We start from the raw sequence: 12,821 nt of genomic DNA, 5'->3' as shown, positions 1-12,821 counted from the left end.
GTGGAAGGGTTGCTAAAACTCTCCTAAAGACTTCTAAGATGGGGAAGACGTAGGATTATTTAACAGTTCCTAGGAAAGAGTTCTTTCCCAGAAGTATCTCCCCTATACTTTCTAAAATCCCATCAGTTAAAATATTCTGTTTTAGTTCTCAATACATGGTTCCTTTCAGTTCAACTGACACTAGCAATTAGTGTCAATGACAGTTAACCTCTCCTTCCCAGCTCCATGATTACATTATTTAAGAGAAGGATGCTAATCAAAATATATCTATAGCATTTAAAGTCCAGCTTCCTAATGCCAAGTCCAGCAGACTTTCTATCATATCATGGCTTCAGACTTACCCTAATACTTAGATCAGGGCCCTGCATATTCAAGTGTCTATGGTCAGGTAATGTAAGTTAATGTTATGCAATATAACTGACAAGTAATGTATATCAGTGATGACTGGTTATCAAACAATAGGGGATGGTGGAGACTGTTAAGAGGAGAGCGTGTTGTGTGCCCTGTCTGAGAAGGGAGTCACTACTTAGTTTCAGAGTATCCCTGCTATGCAGAAATGTGGGCCAGTTTTGCTGAGACCTTTCAAATTCAAGAGAGGCTGAAAATCCATATTTCAATATAAAATGTACAATTTTGAAACATGCTTGTGGCTAAAAGTGGCTTTCTGGCTCCCAGTTTGTAGACCCTGATCTAAATAAACAAGCAGCATTAAGAAAATACAGAGAGACAGGGGTGGGGGCTGTTTTGCCTAGAAAGAGGGAGGCAGAGCGAAAAGGAAGGAAATGGCAGGAAAGAAGGCCAGAAAGAAAGGCAAAGTCAAATTTCACCAACCTCAAATGGGTCCAGGCATCAAGAAGTTATGGTTTCTCAAGTATCTACTTAAGTCATTAAAGCCTAAATGTCCATTCTGTTAATCACATGCCTAAATTTCCAAAGTAGCAGCATTTTGATTCATCCCTCTTGTTAAGTGTGCTGATGGGGTCATCCTTCAAAATTAGACCCAGGGGCCAGGTTTGGGCAGGGAGGCTCTTGCCAACCAGCCTTGTAGAGACATTGCCTGCCTCCTCCACTGCCTTGCAGGGTGTAGCAACATCAGACTAGCAATCAGGACAGTAAATCCCAGGGTTTGTGTAAGGGGCTGTATGGTGATGACTCTGTTGGTTTACACTTCTAACAGAAGCCCATATAATCTAAAATCAAACTGCCTGTATCAAGACAAAAAATTTTTTTCACCAACCTCAAAACCTGGCCTAGGGACCCCAAACTGTCTTCTAAGTGGAGAACAAAAAGGAAGAGATGACAAAATAAATAAATAAATAAAGAAGGGGGAAAAAAGAACCAACTATTGAACACTTACTAGATGGCAGATACTGCACCAATGCTTTCACATAGGTACTTCCACTGAGATGTGGCATTGTGAGGGGAAAACTCCTATTTGTGGAGAGAAGGGGGAACTATATCAAAGTACTAACAGTTTATGTGTCAGACGATGACAGCCCCCTTTTCAGTTCCCCACAATTTTTAACCATAAATATAACATAGTTGTATTAATTTTCTAATAAAAAAACAAATTTGACTGGATAAAAATTCATCCATCTTACCACAGAGAAAGTATATTACCATGCAATGTGAAGGATGTGCTCAGTCATATCTGACTCTTTGCAACACTTTGGCCTGTAACCCTGCAGGTTCCTCCATGCATGGGATTTTTCAGGCAAGAATACTACAGTGGATTACCATTTCCTCCTCCAGGGGACCTTCCTGACCTGGGGATTGAACCTGTGTCTCCTGTATTTCCTGCACTGAAGGTGGATTATTTTACCTGCTGAGCCATCCAGGAAGACCCATACTATCATAGTCAAGCCAAACCATGCACTGAGTATTTAAATAGATGAAGAAAATATAACAACTCCAAGTGTGTATAAATATGGAATCTTGACAAATGATAAAATCAGAAGGAAGAGAACATAAAAGAAGCCATACAGGTGATGTAGACCACAGATAGTTTAAATAAGAACAGAAATATGTGAAATTACTAAGAATGGTATAGGTCATTTTCCCTCTTAATTATAAAGTTGACTACTAAGATGTTTTGTGTGTCTGGCCAGCATAAGATAAAATGCACAGAGTCTTCTTTTCTATAAAAATACCCAGACATCTGCCCGTCTGTTACATACTTTTCTGCATTTACTGTAATACATTGTTTTCTTTCTTTTAGGCATGTATTTTTACTTACACAATATTTTTATTTGCTTTTGCGTGTGTGTTTGTGCACTCAGTCGTGTCTCTTTGTGACCCCATGGACTATAGCCTGCCAGGCTCTTCTGTCCATGAAATTTTCCAGGTAAGAATACTGGAGTGGGTTGCCATTTCCTTCTCTAGGGAATCTTCCCCACCTAGGGATCAAACCTACATCTCTTGTGTCTCCTGTACTGCAGGAGGATTCTTCAGTGTTGAGCCACCAGTGTGAAAGTGAAAGTTGCTCAATTGAGTTCAACTCTTTGGGACCCCATGGACTATACAGTCCATGGAATTATCCAGGCCAGAATACTGGAGTGGGTAGCTCTTCTCTTCTCCAGGGGATCTTCCTGACCCAGGGGTCGAACCCACGTCTTCCTCATTGCAGGCGGATTGTTTACCAGCTGAGCCATGGGGGAAGCCCTTATTTCCCTTAATGAGTTTCAAAGATAACAGTAGGGGTTTTTCCCCCCTAAATGAAATAGTATCTCATTTCAGGCCACTTGGGTTCTAAGCAATCTAAATTCCCAATTGTGTGTGCATGTGCTCAGTCATGTCCGACTCTTTGCGACCCCATGGACTGTAGCCCACCAGGCTCCTCTGTCCATGAAATTTTCCAGGCAAGAATACTGGAGTGGGTTGCCATTTCCTACTGCAGGGGATCTTCTCCATCCAGGGATCAAATCCATATCTCTTGCCTTTCCTGTGCTACAGGCAGATTTTTACCGCTGAGCCACCAGGGAAGCTCTTAAATTGCCAATTAATCTCACCCAAATATACATACCCAGTTTTTATTCTGTTCACAAGTGAAACCCTAACCCAAATACCTCAAATGTAATTTCAGGGGAAAAATACTGTTCAAAAACCTAGATAATGCATTCCTTTGTTGATGCTAAATATAGTCATCTCAAGATGACATACATTTTAACAATGATCAGTCATACATATCAAATTTTCAAAAATAGCACAGATTTTCAGGTGAGCAGGAAAAATTGCTATTCTCTACATTCAGTTTAAAATGGATTTAAAAGTGTGTCCCTTTCATGAAAATGGAATTACATCAATACTGTATTAAGGTAAACTGGATTTTAAAGAATCTTGTGGTTTTTACTTTGGGCTCCTTAAGGGAATCACTGCTGATAAAATACAGAATTGTCCACATTTTTCTTTAAAATATTCCAGTTAAAAATACAAAATATGTTTAAAAATAGGAGGCTAATAGCTGTGAGGATCTTAATTAATTACATTAAATAATGAAAGTTTATTTATACTAAGTATGTGTGTGTGCTCAGTCCTGCCAGACTCTTTGGGACTCCATGCAGTCCTGCCAGGCTCCTCACTTCATGGGATCCTTCAGGGAGGAATACTGGAGTGGGCTGCCATGCCCTCCTCCAGGAGATCTTCCCCCTCAAGGATCGAACCTGAGTTTCCTGCCTCTCCTGCATTGGCAGGTGGGCTCTTTACCACTGAGCCGCTGGGCAAGCCTTATTACTAAATATACCTCCGCAAAAAAATAAAACAAAACAAACCTTGTCCCTCAATTTAATTGATTGTTCACTTTTCCACCCTACTGGACTTCAAAACTGAAAAGAATTTCAGAGACTTATGTGTATTCTGCGTTTTCTTATGGCAGAAATTTTACCTGTAAAAGGATTATCGGGGGAAAGTAACGCAATTCATTCAATGACTGACGGGTGACTAAGACGGTATAAATACTTAAGTTGACTTAAGCATGCTACCCAACACATAGTTATGCTGTGACTCGAAGACCCGTGGGCCCACACATGAATTCATTAACAAAATTTAGCTGGTGAATGATGCTCCAGTTTCTTCGCTCATGGAACTGCTTTCTTTCTTATTATGGCTTATTTCTTTTCTCTACCTGCCTCCTACCCAATGACAGACATTTTGTTAGGACATAGCCTTATGCTATTTTTATCTTGTTCTCCTTCTGTCCTCTCTCTCTCTCTCTTCCCCTCACCCCGCTTTCCAACTCTTTGTTCATTCTGGACCTTAAATAAATATGAAATGAAGCCATCAACGAACCTCTGAACTTGGCTATTTTCTTTACAAAAGCCATTAATAATAATTTTTTTTTCAGCATTTGTACAGCGTTTCACAGTTTACAAACAGCTGGAATGGCTCGGCGTTTTTAAAGAGCATACAGTCAAGGGAGGTCTCAAGAGATGATTCCATCACTCATTCCAAGTTCAGCTCTAGCTGCAACTCCCAACATCCGACCTCGGACAGAATCGCGAAAAACTAGTTTGGAGGGAGGGGGCAGATGACGGGTAGTTAAATCACATCTCACTCCCCAGCCTCCCACTGGGACAGATGGGGAGTGATTTCTCTTAAAAACAGCAGGCAGTGCCGGCGGACAAGGAGACAGCGCCGGGGGCACGTGGTGGGGAAGGACGCGGCACTTTACCTGCCGGGCCCACTGGGACCGAGCAAGGGGTCGGGAGCCCGCTCCACTTGCAGAGGATCACTGCCGGAGGATCACTGCCTGCGGGACCCAGAAAGCTCCCGAAACTGCATACATAGGGCGCAAGCTAAGCTGAGCTGCGGAGCTGGGCAGGGATGTCGCGGCCAGAATCTGCCCAAGGCCGGTGACCGCGGAGAGACAGCCAGGCCGCCCCGGCCCGCCCCACGCCGCGCGGAGCCGGGGGATGCGGCTCCAAGGGCCGGTTCGCTCGCGCCGGGGACCAGCACATCTACACAGCTGGATGGACCCCGGCCAGGAGCCGCGGCGCGCGTCCCCGCAGACCCCGCCAGTCGCCCAAGGGGAGCCGACGGCTCGATCTCGGCCGCCCCAGTCCCACGTCCCCCCGACTCCTCTCACCCTCCTCAAGCCAGCGACACGCGAAGGTCCAGGGTGCGCGCGAGGAAGCTGTGCGCGTCGGGCGCCGGGGTGTGGGCAGGGGTCCGGGTGCTCCAGCCGCCGCTCCAGCCGCTGCGATCTCTCTGGCCGCCGCCGCCGCCGCCCGCTCCAACAGCAAGTTTCCATAAAAGTCCTGGTGCGCAGCCTGTTCCCGCATTCCAGGCGGGCCCAGCGCCGGCTGCAGCTGTTCCAAAACACGAGGCCAGCTCCCCCAACCCCCGCCTCCGCCGTATCGCCCGGAGAGGGGTGGAGAGTCGAGCAGGAAGGCGGGCGAGGGGGGCGGTGGCTGCCAACTTTCCGCCGGGACCTGTCGGTCGCCCGACTCTGGATCCCGGAGCAGACCCCCTCCCTCGGTCCACCTCCGCGTCCCGGCGGGCTCCGGGGAAAGGAGGCTGCCTCCCCGGTGAGGAACGGGAGCTACTGGAGTGGGATTCGGAAACAGGCTGCAGCTGCCTTCCCTCTACCCACTAACGGTTTCCTCTAGGGCCTGCTTCTCAGCTGAGCTATCGGTTCTGGGGTCTAAGTGGCCAAATCACTACCTCATCTTCATTCAAAGCGTCGCCCCTCGGCCAACTTTCCTTTTACTGTTGAGAGCAGAGAGCAGCAGAGCGGGGACCACTTCATCTGTCTGTTGCTCTCCTTCTCTCGGTGCTGGTCTTTCACTCTCAACAGGATGGTTGATAGAGGAAAGTGGACGAAAGAGAGGATGCGAAAGAGGAGCAGACGGGGAGGAGGAAGCATAAAAAGAAATCAGATTTACATAACATTCCAGTTTTCCTTAACAGAGGGCAAATCATCTCTGGTCTTTCTAAATCCACATTAAGGCATCTTGCAAATATTAGCACCAGCTAATTGAATATTAGAACTAGATTGAATATTTTCAATCTGGACCACCAGTCTGTCAATTAAAGCCATCAGACAGTCCATATTAAAACCTGAAATACTTATTAAATGGGGACATTTTCCTGGTGGGGGAGATCTTCAAGTCTTCACTGCATGCATAAGATGAATATCAATTTAATGAATGAATAAACAAAATTGAACTAGCATCTACACAAACCAGGGACAACCACCTCCAACTTCTAGCGCTGGACTCAGGTTACATTTTCAGAGATGTTGAAAAGGCCTTCTGGTCTTAACTATAACCTTCTTTCTCCACCCCATCCCTATACACTATTTACTCAGATGGCAATTCTTTTAAGAGGTATAAGCCATTCATTCTTAAATTACAGAAAAGTTCTAGATTGGTTAAAAAAAAACACAGCTATTTAAACTTATTCTCTTGCTCCCTTCAATACTATCACCCTGACCTTCTTCGATTCATGGAATTTTCTGTGGTCACTCTAGTTGCCCGGCCTTTGCACAAGCTGTTCCCCCTGTATGAAATTCTCTTTCCCTAGACTCTTCACCTACCTAAATTCAACACATGCTTTTGCTATCTGCTTATATGTTGCTTTCTCAGAGCAGTCTTCCTTTTACCCCAATCTGCATCAGTCCCTGGGCTTTCAATGTGGCTCACTGATAAAGAATCCACCCACAATGTGGGAGAAACAGGACTGATCCCTGGGTCAGGAAGATCCCCTGGAGGAGGAAATGAAAACCCACTCTAGTATTCTTGCCTGGAAAATTCCATGGACAGGACTCTGGGCTGCAGTCCATGGGATCACAGAGTTGGACACAACAGCATGCATGCACGTATCAGTCCCATTACAAATTCTTATTCCACTCTTCCTCCCTACACTTACCAATTTATAATTACACTTTTATAATTATGATTTAAAGAAGTGAGTAGAAACTCTCCTAAAGGATCTACTCAGCAGATTCACCAGACACAACAAAGCTCTTCATTCTATAAACTTTGCTAGCTGCCCACAGCATGCAAAGCTGTGTCTTCTCCCCTCGATTCATCATTCATTCACTCAACAAATATTTAGTTCTACTTAGGATATACCAGTCACAAAACAAAAAGCCCTGCCATCATATGACATATATTCTAGTGGAAGAGGACAGACAATAAGCAGATAAACAGCTTAGTAATAAGCAATAGAGATAAAGCAGAGCAGAAAAGTAGGAAATGCTGGGAATGGAATGGCTAGATATTATCCCTTTGGATAAGAGTTTAGAGAAAGCCTCATATGAGAAAAGCCTATGAGCCATGTAAGTATCTGGAGATCTCTGGGAAAAGATTGGTCCAGGAGGAAGTGCAAAGGCCCCCATGAAGGATGCTATCTGACATATTCTAGAAAGAACAAGAAGGCCATGTGAGTGAATCTAAGTAGTTCAGTTCAGTTCAGTCACTCAGCGGTGTCTGACTCTTTGTGACCCCATGAATTGCAGCATGCCAGGCCTCCCTGTCCATCACCAACTCCCAGAGTCCGCCCAAACTCATGTCCATTGAGTAGGTACTGCTGCCCAACCATCCTATCCTCTGTTGTCCCCTTCTCCTGCCCTCAATCTTTCCCAGTATCAGGGTCTTTTCAAATGAGTCAGCTCTTCGCATCAGATGGCCAAAGTATTGAAGTTTCAGCTTCATAATCAGTCCTTCCAATGAACACTCAGGACTGACCTCCTTTAGGATGGACTGCTTAGATCTCTTTGCAGTCCAAGGGACTCTCAAGAGTTTTCTCCAACACTACAGCTCAAAAGCATCAATTCTTCTGTGCTCAGTTTTCTTTATAGTCCAACTCTCACATCCATACATGACCACTGGAAAAACCATAGCCTTGACTAGACGGACCTTTGTTAACAAAGTAATGTCTCTGCTTTTGAATATGCTATCTAGGTTGGTCATAACTTTTCTTCCAAGGAGTAAGTGTTTTAATTTCATGGCTGCAATCACCATCTGCAGTGATTTTAGAGGCCAGAAAAATAAAGTCTGACACTGTTTCCCCATCTCTTTGCCATGAAGTGATGGGACCAGATGCCATGATCTTTGTTTTCTGAATGCTGAGCTTTAAGCCAACGTTTTCACTTTCCTCTTTCATCAAGAGGCTCTTTAGTTCCTCTTTACTTTCTGCCATAAGGGTGGTATCATCTGCATATCTGAGGTTATTGATATTTCTCCCAGCAATCTTGATTCCAGCTTGTGCTTCTTCCAGCCCAGCATATAAGTTAAATAAGCATGGTGACAATATACAGCCTTGACATATTCCTTTTCCTATTTGGAACCAGTCTGTTGTTCCATGTCCAGTTCTAACTGTTGCTTCCTGACCTGCATACAGGTTTCTCAAGAGGCAGGTCAGGTGGTCTGGTATGCCCATCTCTTTCAGAATTTTCCACAGTTTATTGTGAGCTACACAGTCAAAGGCTTTGGCATAGTCAATAAAGCAGAAATAGATGTTTTTCTGGCACTCTCTTGCTTTTTCCATGATCCAGAGTATGTTGGCAATTTGATCTCTGGTTCCTCTGCCTTTTCTAAAACCAGCTTGAACATCTGGAAGTTCATGGTTCACATATTGCTGAAGCCTGGCTTGGAGAACTTTAAGCATCACTTTGCTAGCGTGTGAGATGAGTGCAACTGTGCAGTAGTTTGAGCATTCTTTGGCACTGCCTTTCTTTGGAGTTGGAATGAAAACTGACCTTTCCCAGTCCTGTGGCCACTGCTGAGTTTTCCAAATTTGCTGGCATATTGAGTGCAGCACTTTCACAGGATCATCTTTCTAGCTAAGTAGGCAAAGGGTGAAATAATACCAAGTGGAGTGGGGCAGGAGACTGATTGTGAGAAACCTTTTTCACATTGTAAGGACTTTGGCTTTTACTCTGAGTAAGATGGGTGACCATTGGTAGATTGTGAACAAAGCAGTGACATGATGTGATGTATTTTTAACATGTTCAGTCTGGCTGAAGTGAAGTGAAAGTCGCTCAGTCGTATCCAACTCTTTGCGACCCCATGGACTATACTGTCCGTGGAATTCTCCAGGCCAGAATACGAGAGTGGGTAGCCTTTCCCTTCTCCAGGGGATATTCCCAACCCAGGAATCAAACCCAGGTCTCCTGCATTGCAGGCAGATTCTTTACCAGTTGAGCCACCAGGGAAGCCCAAGAATACTGGAATGGGTAGCCTATCCCTTCTCCACCGGATCTTCCTGACCCAGGAGTTGAACTGGAGTCTCCTGCATTTATTGCCAGTGGATTCTTTACCAGCTGAGCCACAAGAGAAGTCCTCAGTCTGGCTGGTGTACTGCAAATACACTAAAATGAAGCAAGGAGACCAATTAGGAGACTTTCAAAATAATCGTGATGACAGACAATGGGAGTTTGGGCCCAGGTGATAGTTCTGAAGGCAGTGAGAAATATTTGGTGTATTTTTTCCTTGGTACTTTTGAAAAGTAGAACTGGTAGGATTTGGGTAACAGATTGAGTATGAAATGTGAGGAAAAGAAGTTTTTGGCCTGAGGAACTGGAAAAATGGAGTTGTCATTTACTAGGATGAGAAAGACTGGGAGGAGGTTCAGGCAGGTACAGGTAGGAGCTCCCTTTTGGACATGCTAAGTTTGAGAAAACTTAGAAATTCTAAGATTTGCTGACTTGCATAAACACTTCTTGTATATTTATCATGAATCAATTGGATTTGTTCTCAGACTTGACTCTATTAGTTGCACATTATTGAAATTACATAAACATTACAAAAAGGAAAAAATCACAAAAGCAAAAATAGTTATCATTTTTATAAAAGCTAAGTTGAATGCTTTGAAGACTTAAAAGCAAACAGCTTTCAAAAATTACCATCCAACTAGGTGTGGGGAAGACAAATGTAAAAGACTGTGTAGAAAATTATGAAAACCTATGGGGATTTGGCACTCGTTGCTTTTCACGTAAATTTTTTCTCCTTTAAAAGTAAGGGAGGGCTTCTCTGGTGGCTCAGTGGTAAAGAATCCGCCAGCCAATACAGGAGACACGGGTTCAATTCCTGATCTGGGAGGATCCCACATGCTGAAGAGCAACTAAGCCCGTGTAGCCCGTGTGCTACAACTATCGAGCCTATATTCTGGGGCCGGGGAACCGCAACTACTGAAGCCCACGTGCCCTAGATCCTGCGCTCTGCAACAAGAGAAGCTGCAATGAGAACCCCGTGCTCTGCGATTAGAGTAGCCCCCGCTCCCTGCAGCTAGAGAGAAGTCCCTGCAGCAACGAAACTCAGTGCAGCCAAAATTAAAAAAAAAAAGTAAGGGAAACTATAAATCCCAGATAATGATTTACAGGTATAGTTTATGCAACAGACATCTCAGAATACTGTGTTGATCCGTATACACAAATAAAGGCCCTGACCCTACCCCAAAAGACTGGCCCAAGAATGTGCACAGATTCATTTAAAATGAAAGTAATTGTAATATATAATGTAATATATATTTTTACATAATGTAACTACAATATGTAATACATTATGATACATTATATATACATTATCTCTTTACAATTTCTTATGATTCCCTGGTGTGATAGTTAACCACCAAGATAACCTCAAATGATCCTGCCTCCTAGTCTTTCTGTCCTTGTGTAGACTCCTCCCCCATCGTATCATGGTGGGTCTATGTGACTAATAGAATATGGCACAAATGATGGTATGTCCCCTTCAAGCCTAGGTTATAAAAGATATTGTGTCTTTTGTCTTGATGTCTACTGGATTACTCACTCTGGAGAAAGCCAGCTGCTAGGTTTTAAAAGATACTTCTCCATCCAGGTGGTTCTGTTCAGAGGCCCATGCAACAAGGACCTAAAGCTCTCTGACAACAGCCATATGAGTAAGCAACTCTTGGAAGCAAAATCTTCCAGGTTTAGTCAAACCTTCGGATGACTGCAGGCTCAGGGCAGAATCTAAGCGAAGACCACTGGAACCAGCCATTCCTAAACTTCTAACCCTCAGAAACGATGGGACATAATGTTCACTGTCTAGAGCTGCTAAATTTGAGGATAATTTTTTAGGGAGCAATAGATAACAAGTACACCTGCTTTAACCTACTTTTTAAAAAATCCCATGTGCTATCACATAAAGTACTCAGTCCTTTTTAAAGTCTCTGGACCTATTCTCTCACCTATTCTCTCATTTTATTTATTAAATAAAAGAATTAGCAAACTTTTAGAAGTCATGTATCTCAGGTATTTTCAAATGTCAAAGTCCTTCTCTATATTTAAGTATTGTGGTATTATTTCAAATAGCAAATTATAAAAGTTCTGTAATTTCCTATAAATAAGTACACTGTGTGAAAGGCTTCTGTGACACACATAAGAGACAGTTAAAAGCAGAACTTGAGGTGGTATTTGATATACCAGTTGCCTTGCTGTGGCTTTTAAGAATAAAAAGCATCATAGAAGGAATGTTTGCCCTTTTTTTTCTGTATGGGAATTCAGTCCTTTCCTGCCCCAATGATAGAGGTTACTTAAGGGTCTTCACTGTTAAAAGGTAGAAAAAAAAAAGAACCTCATCAGACAAAAGAGCTGTGCAGCTTGATCAAATGTGTCAGTAGCATGAGGAGAGAAAGAGATTAAAGGAGAAGAAACGCAGGGTAGAGGACTACAGAATGCAGGGTGTAGGAAGCGACTCTACATAAAAACAGAATCAGAGCAGCACAGGAACAAGAGACACAGTGTCGGAACCAAGGGCGGTTTTAACGATTTCCAGCGAAGCTCTACAAATGGTGTGAACAACTGGACGTCCCAGGCGCTGCAGTTGTAACGAATCTGCCTGCCAATGCCAGAGACTCAGAAGAGGTAGTTTCAGTCTCCGAGTCAGGAAGGTCTCCTGGAGAAGGGAACGGCAACCCATTCCAGTATTCTTCCCTGGGAAATCCCATGGACAGATGAGCCTGGCTGGCTACAGTCCATGGGGTCGCAAAGAGTCAGACACAACTGAGAGACTAACACCTGTGAGTATGCGAGCAATGAAGACACCGAGATGCGTATAGAGAAGCATTTTAAACAAACATAATAATTCGGAGAGATGTATTTAAAGTGCAAAATATTAAGTTCACATAGCACAGTCAATGAAAATGGCATGAGATAACAGAAGGATGGCAGACAGCAAAGAAAACGGAAGATGATACGGAGACACAGAGATCTAGTTTTCCATTCTGTCTCCAACCTCAAATCCTTGCTAGGAAAAAGTTTAACTCCTATTTATATGATTTGCTTATTAATATACTTAAGTTTATGTCTAACTTAAGAGTCTAAAAATATAGCTATATACATTTACCTAGCCTGTACATGTTTGTTCTAAAACAAACCTCTTCATTAAAAGTCCCAAATCAAAATACTGTTTTTATAACCAAAAAAGCCTTCTCTCCATCTGGTATCATCAGCGGTATCCAGGCAGCATCCCTCTCCTTAAGTAAATGTACTGAACCCCTACCAAGTGGTGGGCAAGGGGCATGTATGTCTGAATAGGGAAGGATGCATGTCCATCAATACAATAGATTCATATTGAGTTTGATGGCAATTTTAACCATAACCCTTGAAATTATTAATTTAAAAAACCCCACAAGTACTTTACCTTTATTCACCATGAAACTGTTTTCTCTCCCAGTTAGTATGTAAAGGAAACATATACTTTCACACTTGATTTCAGTACTTCTGCACTGTTCTATATTCTCCATGCCTATATATGTGGTCTTATGGAGTCTGAAAGTTTCCATAGGGTACGTAGGATTTAATGAGACAAGTGTGACCCTGCAAATTATAAGTATTATATAAAGTACTCAATACATCA

General features: G+C 43.2%; 1 protein-coding gene across 5 annotated transcripts in view; it reads right to left on the bottom strand.

The window, feature by feature from the left end:
* NEXN (nexilin F-actin binding protein) overlaps positions 1-5,181 on the bottom strand; it is a 52,080-nt gene extending 46,899 nt beyond the window's left edge. For all 5 annotated transcript variants that reach the window (XM_018045659.1, XM_018045662.1, XM_018045658.1 and 2 more), the window contains exon 1: positions 5,081-5,181. The gene's annotated coding sequence lies outside the window, so the exon portion shown is untranslated. The remainder of the gene's footprint in view (positions 1-5,080) is intronic.

The sequence above is a fragment of the Capra hircus genome, chromosome 3, assembly GCF_001704415.2.
Source record: "Capra hircus breed San Clemente chromosome 3, ASM170441v1, whole genome shotgun sequence".
Classification (NCBI taxonomy): domain Eukaryota; kingdom Metazoa; phylum Chordata; class Mammalia; order Artiodactyla; family Bovidae; genus Capra; species Capra hircus.
This window is presented reverse-complemented; position numbering and strand designations above follow the sequence as displayed.